The sequence below is a fragment of the Eublepharis macularius genome, chromosome 8 (assembly GCF_028583425.1).
Source record: "Eublepharis macularius isolate TG4126 chromosome 8, MPM_Emac_v1.0, whole genome shotgun sequence".
Classification (NCBI taxonomy): Eukaryota; Metazoa; Chordata; class Lepidosauria; order Squamata; family Eublepharidae; genus Eublepharis; species Eublepharis macularius.
The window spans coordinates 22,266,267-22,290,026 of record NC_072797.1 but is presented as its reverse complement, the minus strand read 5'-3'; the positions used below and the strand labels follow the sequence as shown (position 1 = coordinate 22,290,026).

The window sequence follows — 23,760 nt, the reverse complement described above, 5'->3', positions numbered from 1 at the left end:
ATCTGAGATTTGCAAACAGAGCTGCATAAACAATTAGCCAATGGCGGTGTTAATTACATAAAGTTGGCTGTCAGTAATAAAATTGTGGGCCTAAACACTGCCCAAAATGTCACCAAAATCCATTAATTCTATAAATAGGAAAAGTCTTCTAAATTAAGGCATGTTGGACCAAAATTTACCACTCTGTTTGCACTGAAATCAATGTTCCCACTGAGAGCCAGTGTGTCATGGTTAAGAGCAGCAGGACTCTAATCTGGTTTGATTCCCCACTCCTCCACTTTAACCCAGCTGGGTGACCTTGGGTCAGTCACAGCTCTCTCAGAGCTCTCTCAGCCCCACCTGCCTCACAGGGTGATTACTGTTCTGGGGATAATAACAACATACTTTGTAAACTGCTCTGAGTGGGTGTTAAGTTGTCCTGAAGGGCAGTTTATAAATCAAATGTTGTTGTTGTTATTGGGTTGGAAACAGTGCAGAATTGCCCCTTGCGCTAGAGCTCTCTGCAAACATAAATGCAAGAACAAGACTGGTAGCATCAGGATCTTGAGCTGAATTGGACTTATTATATTGCCTCCTGCATTTCTTCTTGTGCAAGACCTTGTGAAACCTGTTTCTGGGCACTATAATATATTGGTAGGAAAGTACTGGATGTTGCACAAGATCTTGCGTAAGAGGAGCTGCATGTGGTCTGTTTATATTTCTGCTTGCACATCACTGAATCCAAGCCTGTGGTTAATTCAATTACATTCAGCCTTTGAGATCTATGACACTTAGAAAGGCTTAGCTGGACTCTATCCTTAATTATAAAAGTGAAGGCTTGGGGTGTGGCAGGAAAGAAGAAAACTTGTGTAAGAACTGAGGGGGAAAGAATGGGAAGAACTCTGATATTAAGAACCGGAGTAAGGTAATGGTTAGAGTGTTGGAGTAGTACCTGGGAGATCCAGAGTGTTGGAATTCTTACTCTGCCAGGGAAGCTTGCTGGGTGACCTTGGGCCAGTTACACACACTCACTGTAACCTACCTCGCAGGGTGGCTGTTGTGGGGATAAAGTAGAGAGTCTCTCTGGATCTCCACTGAGGATCAAAAGCAGGGTATAACTGTATCTAAATAAATTATCTAGTGGTTTGAGGTTCCCTGCAAGGACTTAGGACAGAGCTGCTTCAAATAAGAATGTTCTTCATGAACAAGACATCCCGACGTACAGAATGTATTGGCAGTAAGGTATAAACCTTTAGCAGAAACTACTCCCAAGCTTTCAGGTGCCCCCTCCCGCAAAAAGAAGATAGGTTAGATTTGTGTAACAAAGAGAGGCCCTTTTGGTCTCTTCCTTGGATCACCCACACAACAGTACTTTTGAAATCAGAGTTTGCAACCCAGTATCATGTATTGTTATCTCAATGTTGCGGTTTTTTGATGAGTTCCAAGGGAAGAAAGTAAGACTGGGAAGGCAGATGACAGTCTTGCTGGACCACAAGGAGTAGCAACAGGAAAGAGCTGGAAGGACGAGCGATGGCTGAAAGTCCCTTAAACGGGCTTGTTTGCACGGACAAGGAATTTACAGGAAGAGGAAATCAGCACAGGCATCAGAGGGGCAGCAGCCAATTAGAGGGGAAAGAACAAAGAACCACCACGGGCAGAGAGTGTAATGTGGCTCAGAGGTACCATATCCATTTTGCATGCAGAAGGCCCCACGTTCAATATCCAGCATTTTCAAATAAAAGGGTCTGGCGGTAGCTGTCGTGAGACTTCTTCAGACCCTGGATAGCCGCTGCCAGAGTAGACAATACTATGACAGATGAATGGTCTGATTCAATCTAAAGCAGCTTCCTGTGTTCACCAGTAATACTAGCTAGGCTAGGGAAATTCAGTGACTATCGCTGTGGCTTCGGGGACTCGATCTTTGCTTGGCTCAGGGAAGATCTGAGGACTTGAGGTTATCCTATTGGTCCTAACAGTCTATTTGGAACGAAGACGTATATGTTTCTGAGGTCTGAACTGCCAAGCATCATGAACAATGAACCATTCACAATGCCAGAGAACTCAGCAGCTTTCTTGCTGGAAAAAAGCAGAGGCATATAGGGTCCAACATTAAAGCATGGAGCTGCATGACAGCACGGATGAAGTCTTCAACAAACAAAGGCTAACAGGCTCATTTTTACCCTACTCCTTATTCAAGGAGCTCAGGATAACATACATGGTTCACCTTTTCTCCGTTTTATCCCCATAATGACTCTGTGAAGTAGATTAGGCTGAGAAAAAATAACTAGCCCAAAGTCACCCAAGGACCTTCAGAGTATAGTGAAATTTGAACCCGAGTCTCCCCAGTCTTGAGCACTCAATCCTACTATGGTGGATTACAGGTTCACGGGTAGAGCACTGGAACCTCTCAAATGGTGGTTGCTGAGATTATTGTAATCTGTACTGATCAGCAAAGTATTTGTTAGCAAGTGTATATATTCGGGATCACAGGTGAGTTACACCTTAGCTATTTGGTACCGGAGTAGATATTCTTGCTTTGTGAATGTTGAAAGATTGTGGGGATTTTAGTTTTTGAGCAGCAGACAAGAGTGAAGTCAGCCCCCCGCCCCGCCCCGTTACTGAGCCACACACTGTAAATGCTGCACTCTGTCACAGAAAGCAGAGATCAGAAGGAATGTGTTTACAAAGTAAAACATCCTCAGAAGATAAATGATGAAAAAAAAACCATGCCTGTCCCAAAACAAACACTTTTGCTTGGGAAGCTTAAATTAACTGTGTGTTTAAAAGGTGACATAGACATTTAACTTTGCTGCCTGGAAAAAGGTCAGGACCTTCTATAAATTATTAACTCTTGTCAACAAAATGGAGTGTGGGGAGACTGGGAGGGGGACTAATCTGTTCCAGTTGTAGAAAAGCCAATTATATATAGTATTTAAAATTTTAAAAAACCTAGATCATTACTCATCTCTGAGCACTTAGCGGTTACTCTTGAAATCCTTTTCCCCCATCTTAAATCTCAGTTATTACAGCCTGCATTTTAAAAAAGAATAAAATGACGAGTTAATAGTTGTGCACCAGATATGCAACACCTTAGCCATTTAGTTGTCAGGGCGGTTGGAAGGCACACGCCCTTGAGTTCGATGAGGGAACAAAAGGATATTATGTTATTGCAAATAATGAAACAGTATTCTTTTTAAACGCTAAGAATAAATATTAACAAACAGAACCAAATACTTGTCAGACTCTCAGCTTCTAAAACAAGATGGCTCTAGGCCTCACTGTGAGATTGCTGACTCTGTCAAAGGGCCATGTATGACAGTTAATTCAATAGAGATAGATCAAGATGGACAGCCGTGTTAGTCTGTAGCAGTAGAAAAGACTCCAGTAGCATCTCTAAGACTAACAACATTTGTGGGAGGGTCTGAGCTTCCATGAGTCACAGCTCACTTCTTCAATTCTTCAGGTACCGGAAGAATCTGAAGAAGTGACCTGTGACTCACAAAAGCTCAGACCCTACCACATATTTTGTTAGTCTTATAGATGTTACTGGACTCTTGCTCTTTTCTACAGTTGATATTCAATAACGTCAATAACAACATTTTTGAAAGTGATGCCTACATTAGGGTCCCTATCGTTGATGCCATTATTATATATTATATTAACCTTTCTATTATTAACACTCCTTCTTTACTATTGTTATCCTGCCTTTCCTTCACAGAGCTCAGAGTAGCACACGCGGCTCCTTTCCAATGTGTTGGTGAGGTAGTACAGCAACCTGGTCTGAGGCTGTCGCCTGGCCCACAGCATGGCCTTTCAAAGGGGTTTCAGATGAAGGTAAGGGAACATCCATTGGCACCCCTTAATTCCCCTCTCCCCACCCCTGAAGGCTCTAGGGAAGGTAGAGGAAACACCTTGGCTTTTCTCCCTCCCTGCGTTTGTATAAAAAGGACCCCAAACTCCTCAAGTTGTCTCATATATGTATATCATGCCACGCAGGAGATCTGACTGGCCATAGGTGAGAATTACCTCACACACCCCAAGACCCTCTTCCCAGGTTATGCACAATAGTGGAGAAAAATCAAGAATTCGTTGAGGGATTTAAAGATAGGAAATTGTGACAAATTAACAGGCATAAATATACAAAGGAGTTGAGTAAACTTCACCCTTGAATTAATAATACAACATGAGATAGTAAAGTCACAAATAGGACACTCATAATAAAAAATAATCTGTAACACACCTAGCTACCAGCTATTGCAATTTGCCAATTACAATTTGGGCTCTCCTTCTTTGGAGGTTTTTAAGCAGAGGCTAGATGGCCATCTGACAGCAATGCTGATTCTGTGAACTTAGGCAGATCATGAGAGGGACGGCAGGAGGGGTTACATCAGTGCTTAGTTCTCGTGGCCCCTTCTTACATGCCCAGGGTAAGGCCGATCACCACCTTGGGGTCAGGTAGCAATTTTCCTCAGGCCAGTTTGGCTAGGGATCCTGATGGTGTTTTGCCATCTTCTGGACATGCAGTAAGGGTCACTGGGTGTGTTGGGGGGGGGGCTGTGAATTTCCTGCACTGTGCAGGGGGATGGACTAGATGACCCCAGAGGTACCTTCCAACCCTATGATTCTATCTTCTTCTCCCTTCTGGAAGAGAACAGGAAACCAAAATGAACCTTGGCTCCTCTAAGCTACCCTCTAGCACCTGAAAAAATCGTACAGTTTCACCCACCTCTCACCAGTGTTCCGTGGCAGCAAATGTTCTTGGGCACAACACCTATTCATGACAGGTAGGTTAAGCAGAGAGAGAGTGACTGGCCCGAGGGTCACCCAGTGACCCTCATAACTGAGTGGTGACAGGAATTCACTGGTCTTGGTTAAGAGCCAGCACGGTGGCTCACCACGGTTCGAATCCCACCCTGCCACAAAAGCTTCCTGGGTGACCCGGGGCAAGCCACACATTCTTAGCCTAACCTACCTCACAGGGTGGTTGCGAGGAGGAGAGATGGAGGAGAGGAGAACAATGCACGCTGTTTTGGGTCCCCACTGGGATGGGAGGTAAGTAAATAAAAATGAATATTAAAAAATATAAATGAAGTAAATAAAAACTAGTTGAATACTAAGCACGACACTGAACTGCCTCTCTAGGATGACCACAAAGTCTTTATTAGGAGACCAGCTACCGTTGCCAGATGCTTCACCCCAATACTGGACGCACCCAATGTTTCCTGTTCACGCTCCAGAGGCCCCAAATGACATCACTTCCTGTTGAAAAGCAGAAGCTGAAGGGTCTCAGTGGGGTCAAAAGCAGACCAAAATACAGCATTTTCATACACAACCTCACAGAGCACAACCCTAAGCCTGCATATTCACAAGGAAATCCCTTGGCGTTCAGTGGGTCTTACAGTCTAGTTTAGGATTGCAGCCACAATTCATTTCATTTATGCTACAATAAGAAAGAAACATGCCTCGAATCATGTACAGAGTGCCTCCCATACTCCCCCGTACCCAGTTCATACATACGCTTCTCCACCCCCATCTAATTTTTCTCCATCAGCTTCATTCAATCCGATGTTATGCCTCTCAGTATAATCTTATCTTTCCAGCAGAGGAGGGTGGAGGCAGGGAGGTGGAGCTCGAGTTCTGCTCTCCTTGGCAAGGGCCTGTTCTTTTGTGCCCTCCAGCAGGTGATTGGCTGCTGGGTGGAAGCACGGGGGGGGGGGAGGAGTCATGGAGGCAGAGCCCGAGTCTGGGCCCTGCTCTCCTCGGTGAGAGCCCATACTTGCCCTCCCCTCCTACCAGACGCTGAGACACCAGCCAGCCATACAGCATATCAGCAGTCAATAGGAACCTGCTGGCACTGCCAAACACCTGTCAAAATCTTTGCATGGCCAGACACAGCAGCAACTGGCGCAGCGGCTCATCTTGCTTGCTCCTCCTCCCCGTCATGTGAAAATACCAGACATTTAACTGTCTGGTATTTTCTTTAAAGTTTTCCCAGACAGTCCAAGAAAATACCAGATTGTCTGAGTGAAAACTGGACACTGGCAACCCTAACAGTCACAAATGTAAAGTAACGAATTTGGAATCTTTGTCTTAGAGTTCATGGTAGCAGAACTATACATGTTGCATAAATATAAATGTTCCACTACAGAGCACAAGAAATTCTCTTTTTAGGAGAAGTTGAGATTTCTCATCAGTTATAACAAAACCAGCAAGCTAAACACATTACAATCCTACTGAAGTCCATTTCAATGCATGTTTAACTTTGAGCAGAACCACAAGTGACAAAAGGCACAGATTGGACACTTGTCAGCTTCCCTCAAGTTTTGATGGGAAATGTAGGCATCCTAGTCTTGCAGCTTGGCTCTCCGACTGCTGTCCAATGGACTTTTCAACTGTCACTTGTCCAACATTCCGCCAAGCTGCCTACATTTCCCATCAAAACTTGAGGGAAGCTGACAAGTGTCCAACCTGTGCCTTTTGTCACTTGTGGTTCTGCTCTTAGTCTCCAACTTCCCTATGGAAGGCAGCCACTAAATTAATTCCATTCAAGGCTGCCATGACTTTTTTTTTGCAAATAAAATCAAACAGGACATTTTAAAAGAAGAAAACAGGTCTTATACCTCCAAGCTAAAGACCACAAGTTTTTAATGTAACTATTGGTGTGTGTCTGTGTGTTTAGTTCAAAGCATTCATGAGGGACCGAATCATTCCACCTGGTATTCAAAAACGGAAAATGCTTCTGTAGAACAAAATAAAAATACAACCCTTCCTTGACTAACTATAACTAAAAGGGCAAAGCCAATGTAAAGCGAGCTGTATTTTCAGACCGAGGACAGAAACTTGAGTCCAAATCATTGGCAGCCTTCAGCCGACATGTTGGTAACATCTCAGGGGGCCTTCCAGTGTACAGGAAACCTACAAGTCAGCAATAAAATGACCAATGATTTATCTCTGGTAGCTCTCTGGAAAGGAGGGGAGTAATTATTATTACCGCGTGCAACTCGTCTATCTCAGTAAGACAGAAGATAATTAAGCCAAAGACTGAGTGCGTCTGCATGAAAGGAAACACCTTATCTTACAATTTACATATATATCTAAAAAATTCCCTGAGACCCCCCATTACAGTTGTCTATCAGAATTCTCACTTCTACAGAAGCTCCCACTCCCCAAATAGGCTGCTATGCTTGTTCTCTATCCCAAGCCTTTTGAGACACAGAAGACGTCACAACCTACTCAAGGCTTGCATGAGTACAAACTGTGTTGCTGTGCAGGATATACTGTCAGACTGACAGACAGAATGTTTTATTTCTGAAGAGACATTCCCCAGTTGTTTAGGCTGGCATTCACTTTTACCTCTGTCCTCAGATGAAGAATCAGTTATGCCTCAAGCATCCATCTAGCTTCTCAGAGGTGTTTTGGCTCAGTGACACAGGTCTCTCTCTGAGCAGGCCTTGGAAGAGGCACTCTTTTTCAAAAGAAAACAGTCTTGGACTGTTGCTAAACTAAAAAGCAATTGGTGCCTTTGCTCAATGTGAGGTTTAAATGATCCAATTCCACGGGACAAGATCTTCAAAACCACAAATATTTGCTCTTTAGCATGCTGGCATCCACAGCCCTTTCCAGAATCCAGAAAGGGAATACTTGGCTTAAGTGGTTTGCAGACCGCACAGCTAGGCTTTAGTAAAGAAGCCAAAGATCACATTCAAATTAGACCAGGAATGTGCCTGGGTAAAGTCTTGTTTTGCTGTTCTTTGCACAAACGCACCACTGTAATATCTAAATTTCCATAAAATCGTGTCTGCAAATTTCAGGGTACATAGGTTCAACTCGACATTTTGCATTTGTTTGTTTTTACACCATTGTGTGAAATGCTACACGTCATACGCCTGAAGGCAAACCCTCACACAATGTTCCCTCCCACAGCTTATACATAGAACCCATGCTAACTTGTTACTAGCTATGAGCCATGCATTCTGCTGTGCGTGGGAGACGTGGGATGTTCAATTGTGATCTAAATCCTACGAGCATCCTTCACAATGTGTGTGACACCATTTAATAACCGACTGTAGTGCACAGTGCTCAGTACATGAGGCATTTTGCTCCACAGCTCTGGAGACAGAACAAAGCAGCTTCCAATCCCTTTTGGGTGATGAGCCAGTTTGGTCTAGCAGTTAAGAGCGGCAGGATTCTAATCTGGAGAACCAGGTTTCATTCCCCACTTTTCCGCTTGAAATCAGCTGGGTGACCTTGGGTCAGTCACAGCTCTTCGGAGCTCTCTCAGCCCCACCCACCTCACAGGGTGATTGTTATGAGGATAATAATAACACACTTTGTAAACCGCTCGGAGTGTGGCATTAAGTTGTCCTGAAGGGTGGTATATAAATCGAATGTTGTTATGATAACCACATACCTACTCTCCCCAGTTTGATAGCAGCTGAGGCACTGAAAGATTTCTTCCTTCATACATTTCACTGCTCACACCCGTTGGCCTTGTCTTGGCTCCCAAGTGCAGGAATTAGCAGCTGAGATAAGAGAGACAAGCAGACCCGGATGCTGCTGTCATGCTCCCGAGAGGATAGTGGTTATTGAGACCTTCATCTGCAACTCAGGAAACAAGTCAGGAGACAAACAGGGTTGCTGGCCTTTCAAGACCTTGCTCCATCCAGATGACACCAACTTGCTTTTCCACTGACGAAAGAGAAGGGAACAAGTCCCTCCCTGACCACTTTGTTGGAGATTATGGATTCTGCATGGACAAAGGCCATCTGGGAGAGGGACTATAGCAGGGGTGGCCAAACTTGCTTAATGTAAGAGCCACATAGAATAAATGTCAGATGTTTGAGAGCCGCAAGAAATGATGCACTGAAGTAACTTCAGATGAGGAGGTGGGTCTGGGGGAGTGTCCTGAAAGTGACATCAGAGGAAAGGGTGGGGTTTGGGTGCCATATGCTGGAAGTGACATTATCGGAAGTGGTGGAGCTTGGGAAGAGCCATCACCTGACCTTTGACTTGGAAGTGACATCACAAAAGTGACGTCACATCCTTGCTAGGCTTCACCTCCAAAGTCCCCAGATATTTTCTGAGTCAGACCTGGCAACCCTGACATTTTTATTGAAAATATGGAAGTCATGGAAAGAAAGAAGGAAGGAAGGAAAAAAGGTAAGACTTGGAAAGAAAGGAGGAAAGGGAGGGAGGGAAATAAACTAAACTAAAATAAAATGTATGGCCATGGCAATACTCAGACACCTCTGGGAGCCGCACAATATGTCTAGAAGAGCCATATGTGGCTCCCGAGCCGCAGTTTGGCCACCCCTGGACTATAGTAAGGTGGGGGACTGGGTAAGATGGAGTAGAAAAACCATCTGGGTCCAACCCACTGTTTCTGTAAAACATATGAAAGCCCCAAACAGTTGCTAATCAGGCTCTCGTGCCATTTTGCAAACTATCCAATTATTCAGGAGGACATTTGTACAAAGGCAACTGAGCTTTATTATAATGGAATGGTTCAGAAGATGCTTTTTAAAAAAGGAAAGGGCCCGTGGACTATACTGCTATGAAGAGTAAGTACCATCTTTTCTGGGGATGTGTTATCCTACCATCTAATTTCTGCATTGTTTCGTGTGTTGTGTTAATACTTTTGCTTTGCTTCAGATATCTGCTTGGTTTCAGATTTCTGCAATCCTAATCCTATTACTTTGCTTATTGGATGCCCCATCCTACTGATTGTATTGACTTTCAAGGTGTGTTAGTAGGGTTGCCAGCCTCCAGGTGGTGGCTGGAAATCTCCCGGAATTACAACTGATCTCCAAGTGACAGAGATCAGTTTCCCTGGAGAACATGGCTGCTTTGGAGGGTGGCCTCTATGGCATTATACCATTCTGAGGCCCCTCCCCAAACCCCACTCTCTCCAGGCTCCACCATCAAAATCTCCAGAAATTTCCCAACCTGGACCTGGCAACCCTATGTGTCAGTGAGGAAATTGGGCTATAAATAACTTGAAGAACAGAATAAATAAAATTTTCAGAGTCTGTTAGATCAGTTTAGGCATTTACAATGCCTGTGAGATGTAACTGCAACAGGATGCATGATGCATATTTTCAAATTTGTTTTCACACCTCAGAAATATTACTGCCGGCGCCACCCATAGTCTAGCACAGTGCATAGCCATCCTCCATCCTCAGGCAGGACACCCCAGAGATATTCTTTTCTGCTGATCATTTTGTCTCCAGTAGCATGCATCTTAAGTGGCAACAAAGTCTGGAAAAGACTTTTTAAAAACTGCAAAAATCAGATTCTTAAAAGTATCTCTAACACCCACTTTTAAAAACTGAAAACAATGGGTGATTGTGTGCAACTAAGCCAAGTATGAGCAATTCCCTGGAATCTGGGCGCATTTATTCCACCTCGTCATGCAACAGCAAGAAAAAGCCATTCCCAGAAACCAATGAGAATTATTGCAGCTGGAATCCCTCACCAATTAGCTACTGAACAGGCTTCTAGAACAACTTAAATGGGAATACAAATTAGCATGAGGCATGTATTTAAAAAAACAAAAACAAAAAAGGCAGGATAATATGTACCTCTGATATGCAGACAACTGGTTCAAGAGCCCATTAAGGTGCATGAATTTAACAGAAGAAGGAAGAGGTACCCAACAGACTGGCGTCAAGAGCAGCTTTCTACCCAAACACGTGGTACCCTGATTCATTGGCCTGTTTAGGTAAGCATTAAAGTGGTTGGGGGTGGGTGGTTGTTGGGTAGGGGTAATGGAAAGGAAGAGAACAAAACCAAAATACGTTCCTTATCTCTGTGGGGACTGTTGAAATGGGTCAACAGTGGCCTTCTCCTCCCTGCTAGCTCCCAGGGCATGCAAAATATCTATTATTCCCCATTTAAGACTTAACAGGTCAAAACCAACACCTCAGTGCCCAGAAATAAACTGGAAACAAATTAAAACCTTTAAGGACTGGTTATTCTATTCTTTTCAATAAACACTGAGGGCTGGTGTAAACAAGAGACTATTGCTACAAAAATCAAGAAATCACAGGTTCAAATCTCATCTTTACATGAACTTCTAAGGTCTCTCAGACTTCCTAGCTATAAAATGGGTATAATAATGCTAAGGTTAACAAGATAATGCATGTGATACATAAGGAATCCTAGAAAGATATAGTATATATAAACACAAGGATATAGAAACATCCATTTTGTTCCAGTGTGGATAGCATCTTCCCCTCCTTTCCCCCACCCCTCCTGTCTGTTCCTCCCCTTTTATTTTCCTCATTTTTCTTTATATCAAATCTTAAAAAAAAACCTTACAACTTCAAAAAAGGGGTAGGTGGGATGCAGTGATGCACAAGGGGTTGAGTCTGCATGAGATACTGTCCCCTCACATTTACAGTGCAATCCTATGGAGAGTTACTCCAGTCTAAGCCCATTGAAGTCAATGGCTTAGACTGCAGTAACTTTCCATAGGATTGAACTGTTAGTATCTTCAGCAAGCAAGGCTCTCTTTCCTCCCACTTCTCTGTAGAGGAAACTCTGCTACTCTTTGCTTCAGGTAGGTCAATGTTCACAAGCAGAAGGTGGATTGCACCATACAACAATGGAGCAGAAAAAGAGGATTTGTTTACAGACTAGTCACCAGATTTTCAGACAAGTTTGGTAAATCATCTTCAGGCACAGTCACAACACCTACTCAGTTCGAATCAGTACACCGGTATCTTTTAGTCTCCAGAAAAGCTTCTACCAAATAGAAATTAAGTGTTAAAAAGCACTTCAGTCCACGTATGACTGATATAACAGTCTGAAAATACTGTAACGCTGGTTCCAGCCAAGCAGATGTTGAGGAGACGCCTATGAGGACCAACGCTGCAGATGTTCAAAATGCATCAGGAAATCCGATAACCAATTTGTAAATAAATCCCTTTGCACCTACGGCCTTTTCTCCATTAGTTAGCCCCAACCTTCAAACAGATGATAGAATACATTTCATTGTTTATATAACGCCATCTGGGTCCATGATGCTTTAGAATAACATAAGCAAAGCTAATATAATCTTATGAAGCTGCTTTATACCAAGTCAGACCACTGGACCTTCTAGACGAGCATGGCTTACTTTGAAAGGCAGCGGCACTCCAAAGATCTGACCAAAGGAGACTTCTTCTAGCTCTTTTATCCAAGACCAAATGGAAGGCCCAAGAACTGAACATTACAGGTTGGCCACCTGACCACTCAAAAATTGATCTTTTCTACTGAGCAGTCAAAAATCCAATGATGGTCACGTATTTTTGAAGTGCTACCTTTATTTAGGACAAAAATCATCAATACATTTGATTGCAATTGACATCATTAAAGATTAATTTTGAATCAATTATATTGATATAAAACTGATGGGCTAATATTTTTAGACACAGTTTGTAGCAGTGGGTTCACTGAATGGTTTGTCCCTCTTACTTCAGAATGCCAAGCTGAATAACTACAATTTAACGTGCAACCTGAAAACTAACTCGGTGCCACAGAAATACCCAAGAGGAGGGCACTCCTCTTGAAGATCTACCAGTGAACTTCAGGCCTTCTACAAGTACAGGCTCCAGTGGCCCTTGGCATAATATAGGCAAATGGATTCCTACCTCAAGAATGCTACTATCTCTAGACCCTGACAATGGAGAAATGGGGAATTAACAAGGCAAGGGTAACAAGGGATTACTGGGACTGTCTTCTCCTGGGGAAATGCAATGCAGTGCAAGAGACATTTCCCATTGAAAATAGGTGCTAACATCATATAAATGCCATCAGTGACAGGACTTGGTATCTGTCAATAAAGGTATTTATATGCTGTTGTTCATATACTGGTACATCTTTCAGTCCACTCTTTTCTTTGAAGCCTTCATACGGCACCAAGCAAGTTGTCGAATGATTACACATTTTAGGTTTGAAATGCTTCCAGGAACAGATGGAAGGTAGTGACTAATTTAGTGCTTCCCACTCAAATGTATTTATTCCCATAGTACACACACAAAAAGAATGGAGAGGGAGAAGGAGAGGAGGGACATTTCCCAGTAAAAGTCACAAATCAAAGTGGATGTGTCCTTGGAACAATCGGCCATTACCCCAAACCAGGGAATCTGCAGATTTGACCCTGCCTTTACTTCTGAAGCAGCAAGAAATCCGTGTGGATTTAGGATTTCCTCCCTCTCACTTGCCATCCAAAGCAACATTTTAACCAATATTCATTAACTTAAAAAGAATTACAGTCCAGGTTCTATTTAAGTTTTTAAGTCCATGTTCTTGCATGGATACAAATGGTTATACTCCTTTGGGTTAGTTTTTTTTTTTAAAGTTAAAATAATTTTGAAAGATTCATGTGTAATCTTCCCAAAACCAGAGAAGGAACAATGACTCAACCATATGGCTAAGGTCCATTAAAATGCTGTGTTGTAATCATAAACTGCACTGAAGTGTGGCCTCAAGAGACAAGGCAGGCGTCAGACATATGTGACACGGACAAGTATTCTGGGGAGACAGCTGGATAGCTATTTTTAAGAAGGTATTTCACAAATAGACACACTGCAGCTTAAAGACCTCCTAAATCAAAAACAAACATTTTGAAGTCTGTTCTTAGACACTATGATTGTGCTTTTAAAAAAAATGCTTTTATTATTATTCTTAAAGGGTCCTATAACATCTCCCAATTTTGTTAACTTCTTGCTGAAGTAACAGATGCAACTATCTTCCAAGTTCCATAGAGCAAGAGAAATCATCTATCCATGTGTGTTAAAAATTACTGGAAACAAGCTTTTCGATCACACAAAAGAACCTCGTCCACAAATATTCAAGGCAAACATACATACCACACTGTGTGAGAAGACTCAGAAGCTTGGTTTCTGCATTTAAACACTAATTTCATCAACTACAGAACATCTTGCCTTATCCTCATTTCTTATTGTGTGGGATCAAATAGAGGCATTAAAACTAGAAACTCTCATGTACAAAACTAAGAATCAATTCAAATGTAATACTGCCCCACATACAATCAAGTATCCTAATTACATGCCATTTAAAGATAACCTTTGCAGATGGAGAAAGGGGGCATAATGGCTTTGCTTTACTCGACCAGAAGTTCAGTCCCTTTTACCTGCAATTAAGGAATTCAGGAAGCAAGCAGTAGAAGATATTCTCTGCCCAGGAACCTGGAAAGCCACTTGGAAACAATAAGACTGAGCTTGATGGGCGAATGGTCTAACTTCATAGTAAGGCAGCTTCACATATTCAAATACAGCTGGAGATTCGCTGCTCAAATGTCCGCTGCTGGGCACAAAGACACAAGCTGTAGTTTACCAGGGCAAGTAGGCACTGGTCTAGCAACAACACCCTTCCCTTGCTACCTAAAGCAGAAGTGCCATGCAATGCCATCGCAGAGAAAGGAAAGTGACGAGTTTCCATCCACTGGTCCCACACGGTGCATTCTGGGCTCTGGTGCTAGTGTCCTCCTGACTACAGCTTCCTCACCCAACTGGTGGGGCAAGAAACAGGGAAGTGGTGCCCAATATAGAAAACTCAACAGTCCCAAGTCTTGCATAGTCCAACACTTCTTCACAATGCTGCCACCGAGCTCACAGCATCACTACTGGGTACCATTCAGAAGGAGGAATCATTTGGGTGAACCTGTACCTCCACATCCAGGATCTACGTGTCCAATTCACTTTGTACCAATGTGGCTTCCCAAGGAACAAACTCTGGCTGAAAAGCCCAGAGGCAACAATAGCTATAGAGCTGTAGCATAGCACTTAACTGGTTGGGTTGCAAAAGAGCACCCTGCTGGTTTGAATTCCACTACTAGTGGTTCAAATCCTATTACTGCCATGAGCTCAGCTGGTGGCCTTAGGCAAGCCACTCCTCTCAACCCCAGCTGCATTGTGGGGGATAACAACAACACTGACTTTGTTCACTGCTCTGAGTGGGGCACTGATCTGCCTAGAAGTGCAGTATATAAGCGCAGTTATTTTTTATTTATTTATTATTAATTTGATTAAGTATGAATACTAGATTTTGTTCTTGGGCCGAGACTCTACCCCAGGGATCCCAACATGGTGGCCGTAGATGCCATGGCAACCCCCAGTACTTGACTTGAGGAAGAAAGTATTCCATTCAGCTTCACTCCTGTGGCAGCCATTTTGGGGCGGCGCTCACCCCCCTTCAAAATTCCAAATGGGCCCACAGGCTCAGCTGGGGATCCCTGCTCTATCCCCACAATCTTATGCCAGGAGAGAGACAGTAATTCAATAACTTAAAACCATGAAGACAGACACCCTCTCTTATCTTGCCAGGCATTTACCTATCCAACCTGATGCTACATCCAAAATAAGAACATGGAAACAAAGAAAAGGTATTGAGAGAGTGAGAAATAAGGTTTAGGAAGTGGCATCACCAGGTCTGGAGAGTATGATGCTCAACTTGTTAACCAGTTCCAATACAGCAGCTCCCTGCTCCAAGCCTCCTTTGAAGTAGATCAAGATGGGTAGCTGTGTTAGTCTGTCTGTAACAGCAGAAAAGAGTAAGAGTCCAGTACCACCTATAAGACTAACAAAATTTGTGGTGGGGTCTGAGCTTTCATGACTCACAACTCACTTCTTCAGGTATCTGAAGAAGTGAGCTGTGACTCACAAAAGCTCATACTCTACTACAAACTGTGTTAGTCTTATAGGTGGTACTGGACTCCTTGCTCTTTCCTCCTTGGTAGTGTTTAGGATTTAAAAAGTACAGCAAGTTCAAGATTTGAGATGGAATGCCCAAGGACAGTCACAATTAGTTTCTCTGTGCTCCCACAGTTCATGTTTGATCTGCATCTATTGATGTGTACAAGCAAGGAGTGTTCTTCTTAGCCCACAGAAAGGAGTACTGCTGGCAGATAAAACTTTCAAGGGTATGCCAACATCATTAGGTTCACTGTAATATTGCCAGAGGATATATAAGGCCCATGCTGGTACTGGGGGTTGTTGCAGAGGTTCATCCTGTCTCTCCACTAAGTGATCCATTGCTGAAGGCGAATACCAGTTTAGGGCAAGGGAGATATCCAAACAAAGATAAGTCCCTTTCCCAAGGACTGCTTGGGTCACCCTATGCATATCGTTTTTGCAACAACAAACTTAGGGTGTGTACCAGAAACCACACTTTCACATAGGTTAGACAAGAGACTCAAAATTGTCCACGACCACCCAGTGTGTTTCACAGCTGAGTGGGAACTGAAGCCAGGTTTCCACATATCCATACTCTACATCCTGGCTGCCGACACACATTGGCTCATGGTATGCTTGAAGCACTGCAAGGAATACAGAGGTCAGCAGTAGGACGGACGCAGAAGATTCTGCTGTCCAGGCCAAGCTGTAGAAGGAACACAAAGGAAATCTGATGCATGTGTACAGCCGTACAGTAAAGTGTTCTCTCTCTTTAGAATGTGTGGATAGGAAGTAATTCTTGAGTTTAGAGATGGGAAGTTGTAGAAAAAGAAGGCTAGGCACTGAAGAGAGGAGAAAGACTTCCAAAATCAGGGGGAAGACAACATCAGGCTGCCCTGACCTGGATAGCTCAGGCAAGCCTGATTTCATCAGATTTTGGGTGCTAAGTAGGGTCAGCCTTGATTAGTAATTGGATGGGAGACCTCCAACGAAGACCAGCGTTGCAGAGGCAGGCAATGGCAAACCTCCTCTGTCAGTCGCTTGGCATGATAACCCCACTAGGGGTTGCCATAAGTCAGCTATGACTTAACGGTACTCTCCATCATAATCACTACATTGAGCTGGCAACATCTTCTCAAGCCGTGTGAGGTGGGGAAAACTGCGATTAAGTGGGGCAGGAATGGTACTGGAATTATGAGGAAGATGCAGTCAGATGTAAAGTGGCACAACCGAATAACAGAAGTGCGTGTGGAAGGGGTGGGGGGAGAAGAATACTGTTACGCTAGCAGATACAGCAGAGTTAGCCGTGTTAGTCTATAGTTGCAAAATAGTAAAAAGTCCAGTAGCACCTTTAAGACTAACCAACTTTATTGTAGCATAAACTTTCAAGAACTACAGCTCTCTTTGTCAGATGCAACTCTTTACTATTGCGCTAGCACTGACTCAGTTCAGGTTTGAGAAAATCACTTGAATAAAGGAAGCCAAAATTTGCATCACTTTTGTATAAAGTTACATGAGAAACACGCCCTAAGGACGTAGCTCTCAATTTTTTTTAAAAAACTACATATAGCACATAGGCCAATAACATCGAAGATCCCGAAATTTCAGTTCATTCTGTATGCACAAAGCTACAGCTATACCTCTTCGCCCCACATTCCTAACTCAACTCAGCTTGACCATTTTAATTCAATTAAAAAGAGGGGGGGTATAAATTCCATTAAGTTGAACTACTGGTGGGAAAAATTTGGGTTTCTAGGAGATAAAGCTTAAATGTCTCTACCTCTGAAAATTGTTATTGAGGCCCAATTAGTATTCTACAAATAGCCAGCTTTTACACTAGGAGATGTCCAACTGTGCAAATTTGAGTTTTTAATACCAATTTCTTTCTTCTAGGTCTAACCTTTTACCAGAAATCAGAAACTAGACTCTGCAAGGGGCTTTCCAACTGCTCTGCAGCATTAATCCCAGGTTTGCTACACAGTGTATATTCAACAAGCAGCTATAGTCAAGCGCTAGATCCTTGGAGGAGAGTACATTTCGGATGTGCTTGATATGCCTGAAGAATCTTGCGTGTATACTTAAAAGTATGATGTGTCACGAAGACAGAGAAAATGTTCAGGCTGACTAATGGTTTAAGCAAATAATGTAACTACTATACCTCTTGTAAACAAGAATTAGAGGCCCCCTCCCCTTGATGAAGACTTCTAGGGAACTGTTGAGCTGAACAGATTACTGTAGTATGAGACAATCTAGAGGAAGGGGTATGGGACATTCAACAAACAATACAATAGAGGTTTGGATTGTAGAAATCTTAAAACAGCTGGAAGCAAGCTGGAATACAAAATGTAAGCATTAACATGACATGTTGAAACGTGCAGGTATTACATAGGAGGATCATATTTAGATAGTATGTATTGGATATCTTAGTACAGATCACAGTCCTTATCCCTTTACCAAAATGTCTTTCTGAAAACATTTCATTATAGTACAAGCCCTATTGCCTATGTTTAAAAAAGCACTCCTAAATAATTCAGTTAGGATACATTATGAACACCTGGCAAATGATCCTAAACGGCAAAGGTGCAAGAGAATTGTACCTTATCACTTCCCTGTATCACTTTTTGCACTCTCCTCCACATTATATGAACTATCCTTACAAAACTGAACGCTCACATGCAAACTGGGCAATTAAAAGCAACAGGATTCCATCTTTCCCTTTTCTGCTAACAGGCAAAAGCAACATCATCATGCTAACATTATCAGTGCGACCAACACAGCTACCACTGTGTTGCTGAAAAGGGTTTTCTGCTGCAATGGGTAAGGCACTGTGATGCATAATTAGCAGAGAAGATCCAACCACCATTTGAAAAAGTTCCTTAGAATGTTGTGAGGACTGCAAAGTGGTTGCTGTGGGAAATCTGAAACACTGTTGGAGTTTCAGTCTCTTACTTACAACTGCCCAGGGATCTCCAACATGGTGCCCATTGGCACCACAGTGCCTGCTGACACCTCTTCAGACATCCACCCAGTGTTCTTAGAATGCGGGTGGGGCCAAGTAAGGCTTTTGTCCAGCAGGACTTCTGACCGGCCAGTGGCAGTGCAAATATTTTAAAAGTTACTTCAGCAACAGCTGTCACCACAGCACAAGGATCATCACTGCGTGTGCACGCAAGAAAACGTTTCTAAACAATATGTTCATTTTAAAAAGACATCCTGTTAAACAGAGCTTCTGTCTGAACTATTTAAGAGTTTCTGTGACAGTTATACATAATCTCACTCCCTAAAGTTTTGTAATTGGTTCCACCTCCTGCGGCAGCCATTTTGTAGTTGCATTTGTCACCCTGTGTCAAAACTCCAAAGGTGCCCGGCAGGTTTGAAAAGGCTGGAAAAACCTGGTTTAGCCAGACTTCAAAAATAATACAGCCTCTAGCTACATAGTACCTCACCACTGAAGCAACAATCAGTTAGCAACTGTTGCAGATGACAAATCAGATTTAAAAGTGGCTTATCAGATGACAAATCAGATTTAAAATACATAATGGAAGTCAACTGATTTGGGACAGTTGTTCAAATAATGTATTACAGAAAACCTTTATTTTAGGGTTTGTGTCATTTTCAGGTCTGTCTGTATAATAAACAATTATCAAAGTCAGAATCTGGAACTAGAATCAATGGATTGTCTTAGAAGAATCTGTAAACAGCACACAAGTAAGTTAGCTACCAAAATTTGCTGGGAGCCAAAATGCCCATTTGAAAATTATTCAGTTTTCTTTTCATGATCTTGAGTCTTTTTTCTCCCAACAAATATAAAGTGTACCTTTGAAGAAGATTTTTTCCAGAGTGTCAAAAACAGGAAGATTCAAGTGGAAAAATGGATTATGGCCAGTCTTACTGAGCATTATCTACCGTCAACATACATCCTGAGTCTTGAGGCTATACAAAGTGACATTAAAGAAAGTACTGCAATGTAACCACACCACCATTTCACACGGCAGCCACCACTGCCTACAGCTGGGAGCGAAGAACTCAATAGGGAATTGTGTTCCAGACTTTATGTACATAATACAATTTAAATACCTATCTTTGGTAAATAAGAGATACAGTAAGAATACTTTCAAGATTAGTCCTGGCGATCTCACCTTGTAAATCAGGACAGACTTATAACCTGCTCCTCCTACCCCCTTATGTTTTGCTTATGTTGAGAGAGTTTCTCTCCAGCATCAGCTTTAAGGCATTACAATGAATTCTCTTTCAAGTTTATAAACCGAGTAGGCAAAAGAAGCCATTACTTCTGTGGTAGTTTTCATGCAAAAAATTGCAAGAACCATACCATCCTGAGGCTGTAAGAGCTAAACCATTACATCCACAACTCCCTCCCCACAAATCCCAGGATAATTCCTTATCTCGGAGTAGGGGGGAAGCATGTAGAACTGAAATACTTCCTTCCACGGCAACATAAATGTAGGACTTGGCAAGATCACACTTCTTTGGCTTTGTTTGGATATGCATGATCACCATTTCATTCTCTATGCTTGTTTGCCTTGGGCCTGGTTTGCATATTGCTTGACTATTCTAAATGTATACTGCACCTACAATGATACAGCCACCGGCATGAAAAACACAACCAAAATAAATGACTAGATCAACATCCATAGAACAGGTTTATAAATGTTATCTCTTCTCCCCCTAACTCAATGTGGAGTTACAGAACACAGTCTTTCATTGGCTTCCAAGTATAGAGCCCTCACTCTCTTTGTTCAGTGCTATCAATAGTTTATTAATACTGTTACGGACCAGCATACATGTCCAAAACTATTCCTTCAAATACAGCACATAAAATTGCAACTCATTTTTATTTATTTATGTCATTTATAGTCCCTCTTTCTCACTGAGACTCAAGGCGGATTATACAGTACGAGCTTAGTACAATCGGTATCAAGTACATTTCCATACAGTATCAAGTACATGTCCGTAAACGATGCCATAGGGTAAATAGATACAAGTTTTAAAAGACATAGCATTAGCAAGAATCCAATACAAAGTAGAAGAAAATACTGGAACAGAACATAATCACTTCTAGGATTGACACTAGACAACATAAAGCACAGGTAGTACATAGGAGTACATATTTAAAGCAACAGATAATATGTAAGGCAACATAGTGGTAAAGTCTATGGTCCCTAAATCATTAGTGAAGCAACATAAAACTAATTTATACATACTTGACACACAAAATTCTTTGGAAATAAATAATATTTATTTGTTAAAAATCAATTATAGTTTGTACTATTTCCTTACGAATTTTCCAAACCGCAGCAAGGAATCTAGCACAGGAAGCAGTAATCAATGGATTGGCACCTAAAAGCAGTTTTCTATTCTCTTTGTTCAGTGCATCAATTTTAAGAACTGTTATTGTTATCAGTTCGGAAAACTCATCTTTTGCCATGTTGACATGCCAAGCTAGCTGATGGGCAGCCAGGACAGAGGAGGCTATTCTTCTGTGCCCTTCTTGATCATGAAAATGTTGAAGTTGCAGCTAGTTTTTGATCAGAACTGAACTTCTGATCAATAGCCACAGCCTCAGAACATATTGATGCACTAACTTGCAGTGGTGAGATGGTCACGTTCATCCATTCCCCCATGCAGGCTTTAGTTTTTGGCGTGCCAAATTTAACACTTGAAAAAAAGCAACTTTTTGAGATAGCATTCAGGAAGCCTAGTCCTGCATTTGACAATGAATGTGTATCCTTGGATCATTCAGGAAGCCCAGAGGCTCAGGCTTTTTCAAGCAAATGCCAACCTCATGCTCAGAAGCTCATGCAAATGAGTCCCAACAGGGGTGTGCAATCAGATATTGCCAATGTCCAATACTGTGAAAGACACTCCTGACATTTCCTGAACCTGATGTTTTTCTCCCAATAAATACTGGAAATATCCAGCATGGTGTAGTGGTTAGAGCATCAGACTAGCATATGGAACAGCCAAGTTCAAATCCCTACTCTGCCAAGGATGCTGGCTGGGTAACCTTTTGCCAGTCACACATGTTCAGCCTAACCTACCTCACAAGATTGTTGTAAGGATAAAACAGAAGAGAATTATGTAAGCCACCTTGGGTGGCCATTAGAGAGAAAGGTGGGGCATAAATGATGTGAATAAAATAAAATATCCAGAATCAGGTTGGGAGGCCTTTCACTGTTCACAGCACAACAGCCTTTTAAGCTTTAAAAGGCCATTTTGCAATGGGAAGACCTGGCTTCCAAACTCTGAGGGCTAGGTCTACCTTCATTGAAAAGAATAGCCCTTTAAAGTTCAAAGGGCTGCTCTGTTCCTGCTACAGGGGGGCAGGGATTCCAAAAATGTTTTCATTTCCTTTTGTGAATTCAGAACTGGCAGAACTATCATTTTCACTAAACTGGGAGTGCTGTTCCGATATTTATTAGAATGGAAATTTTTCCCAGAGCAACTGTCTGGAATGCTAACAATACTCCCAATATTTAGTCAAAATGATAATCATGCCGATGGTTGTTGTGGGTTTTCCGGGCTGTATTGCCGTGGTCTTGGCATTGTAGTTCCTGACGTTTCGCCAGCAGCTGTGGCTGGCATCTTCAGAGGTGTAGCACCAAAAGACAGAGATCTCTAAGTGTCACAACCCACAACAACCATCGTTCTCCGGCCGTGAAAGCCTTCGACAATACATCGATAATCATGCCCTTCCGGACCTTCTGGTGCAGAATTAAAATGACAATTTTTGAAGAGCACATCCCTAGCTCCCATTGTCTCCAGAACTAAGACCAAAACACAGAAACAAGATTTAAAACAAGCTTACATTTGTGCATCATAGCTAAGGACATACTGTAGGAGAGAAGAGAGGCTTGGCTATATTATCTTGCAAGAAGAAATAGAAAACCCCAATTTATTCATCCCTCAGAGCCATTATATTTCTAAAAGTGAAGATGGGAAAATTTACACACGTTCTGGGGCGCATAGCAGGACTCCAAAACGTTTGTTAGATGCTATTTAAAATGCTCCCGGGGACGCCAAATGTAAATACCAATCAGTGTTCATAAATCTTTTCATTCCCTAGCTGAGAAGCTATGAGCCAGAAATCACTGGTTCATGTAGAGCAGCATTTGGCTATTCCTAAGAGGTCACACGTGTACTTAATTCTGTATGCTTAATACAAGGTCCAGAGTACACTGGCCGAGTTTTGCTTGTTAGCTATGAAACAACCTTCACTCGTGGATCTTTGCTTTCCATAGGTGACACAGGCACCTAGCTGACACGTTTTTCTGGGATTTCAGCCAAGGTATTTAATGCCTTTAATTAAAAGAATCTGTTTCTACAGCCAAATATTTGTGCTGAATGTCACTGAAGGATTCATTAAGACTAAAACAGAATTCATTAGGTGTAGGGCTCACGTAGACCGTTAGGTCTTTCTTATTAAAACCACACCAAAATATGTTTAGGTTATTTGTAATGAAATCCATGCCACTGGGTTCAGTTCCTGCCATGAACAAAATTCCTGACTAACAGAAATCCAGGAGCAGAGCTAACCACGATGCATATTTAATGGTATGCTCTACTACAGAGACCCAAGCCCCCCAGATTCCCCCAAACACCCTTTATCTACGGAAGAGACCATTCAAATCACACCAGACAGGTTGGAGAGACTGGAAGCAACCCAAGAGACTCTGGCTGCCTTCAATGTTTTTTGGCTACTCAGAGTGAGCTGAAGAATCATGTACACTCAGAGGGAACCATCATGTTCTATCGCCACTGAAAACAAAGCTAACAATGGGTTCTCGCTTGTCCTTGCAAACCTACAAGTCTGTATGTGAAATTTGTCCATGTATATTTACAGCTAATTCAGCAGGAGTTTGTCTTAGGAATTCCTGGATATTTGGGAGCAGAGCCTGGGAAAGGCAGAGTTTGTGCAGGGAAGAGAGCTCGGAGGGGGTGTGATGACACAGAGTTCACCCTCTACCATTTCCTCCAGGGGAACTGTAGTCTGGAGATCAACTGTAACCCCAGCAGAACTCCAGGCCCTGCCTGCAGGCTGGCAACCCTACCCCAGAGTGTGAGATCAAAAAATTCACACAAGTGG

At 42.4% G+C, this 23,760-nt stretch overlaps 1 protein-coding gene across 3 annotated transcripts in view; it reads right to left on the bottom strand.

Annotated features, from left to right (window-relative positions):
• The window catches only part of RAI14 (retinoic acid induced 14), a 115,040-nt gene that overhangs the window by 54,461 nt on the left and 36,819 nt on the right, over positions 1-23,760 (bottom strand). The window contains exon 1 of one of the 3 annotated variants that reach the window (XM_054986555.1): positions 14,117-14,304. The exons of the other annotated variants lie outside the window; for them this stretch is intronic. The gene's annotated coding sequence lies outside the window, so the exon portion shown is untranslated. Of the gene's footprint in view, positions 1-14,116; positions 14,305-23,760 lie in introns of those variants that run through there. 3 annotated transcript variants of the gene reach the window in all.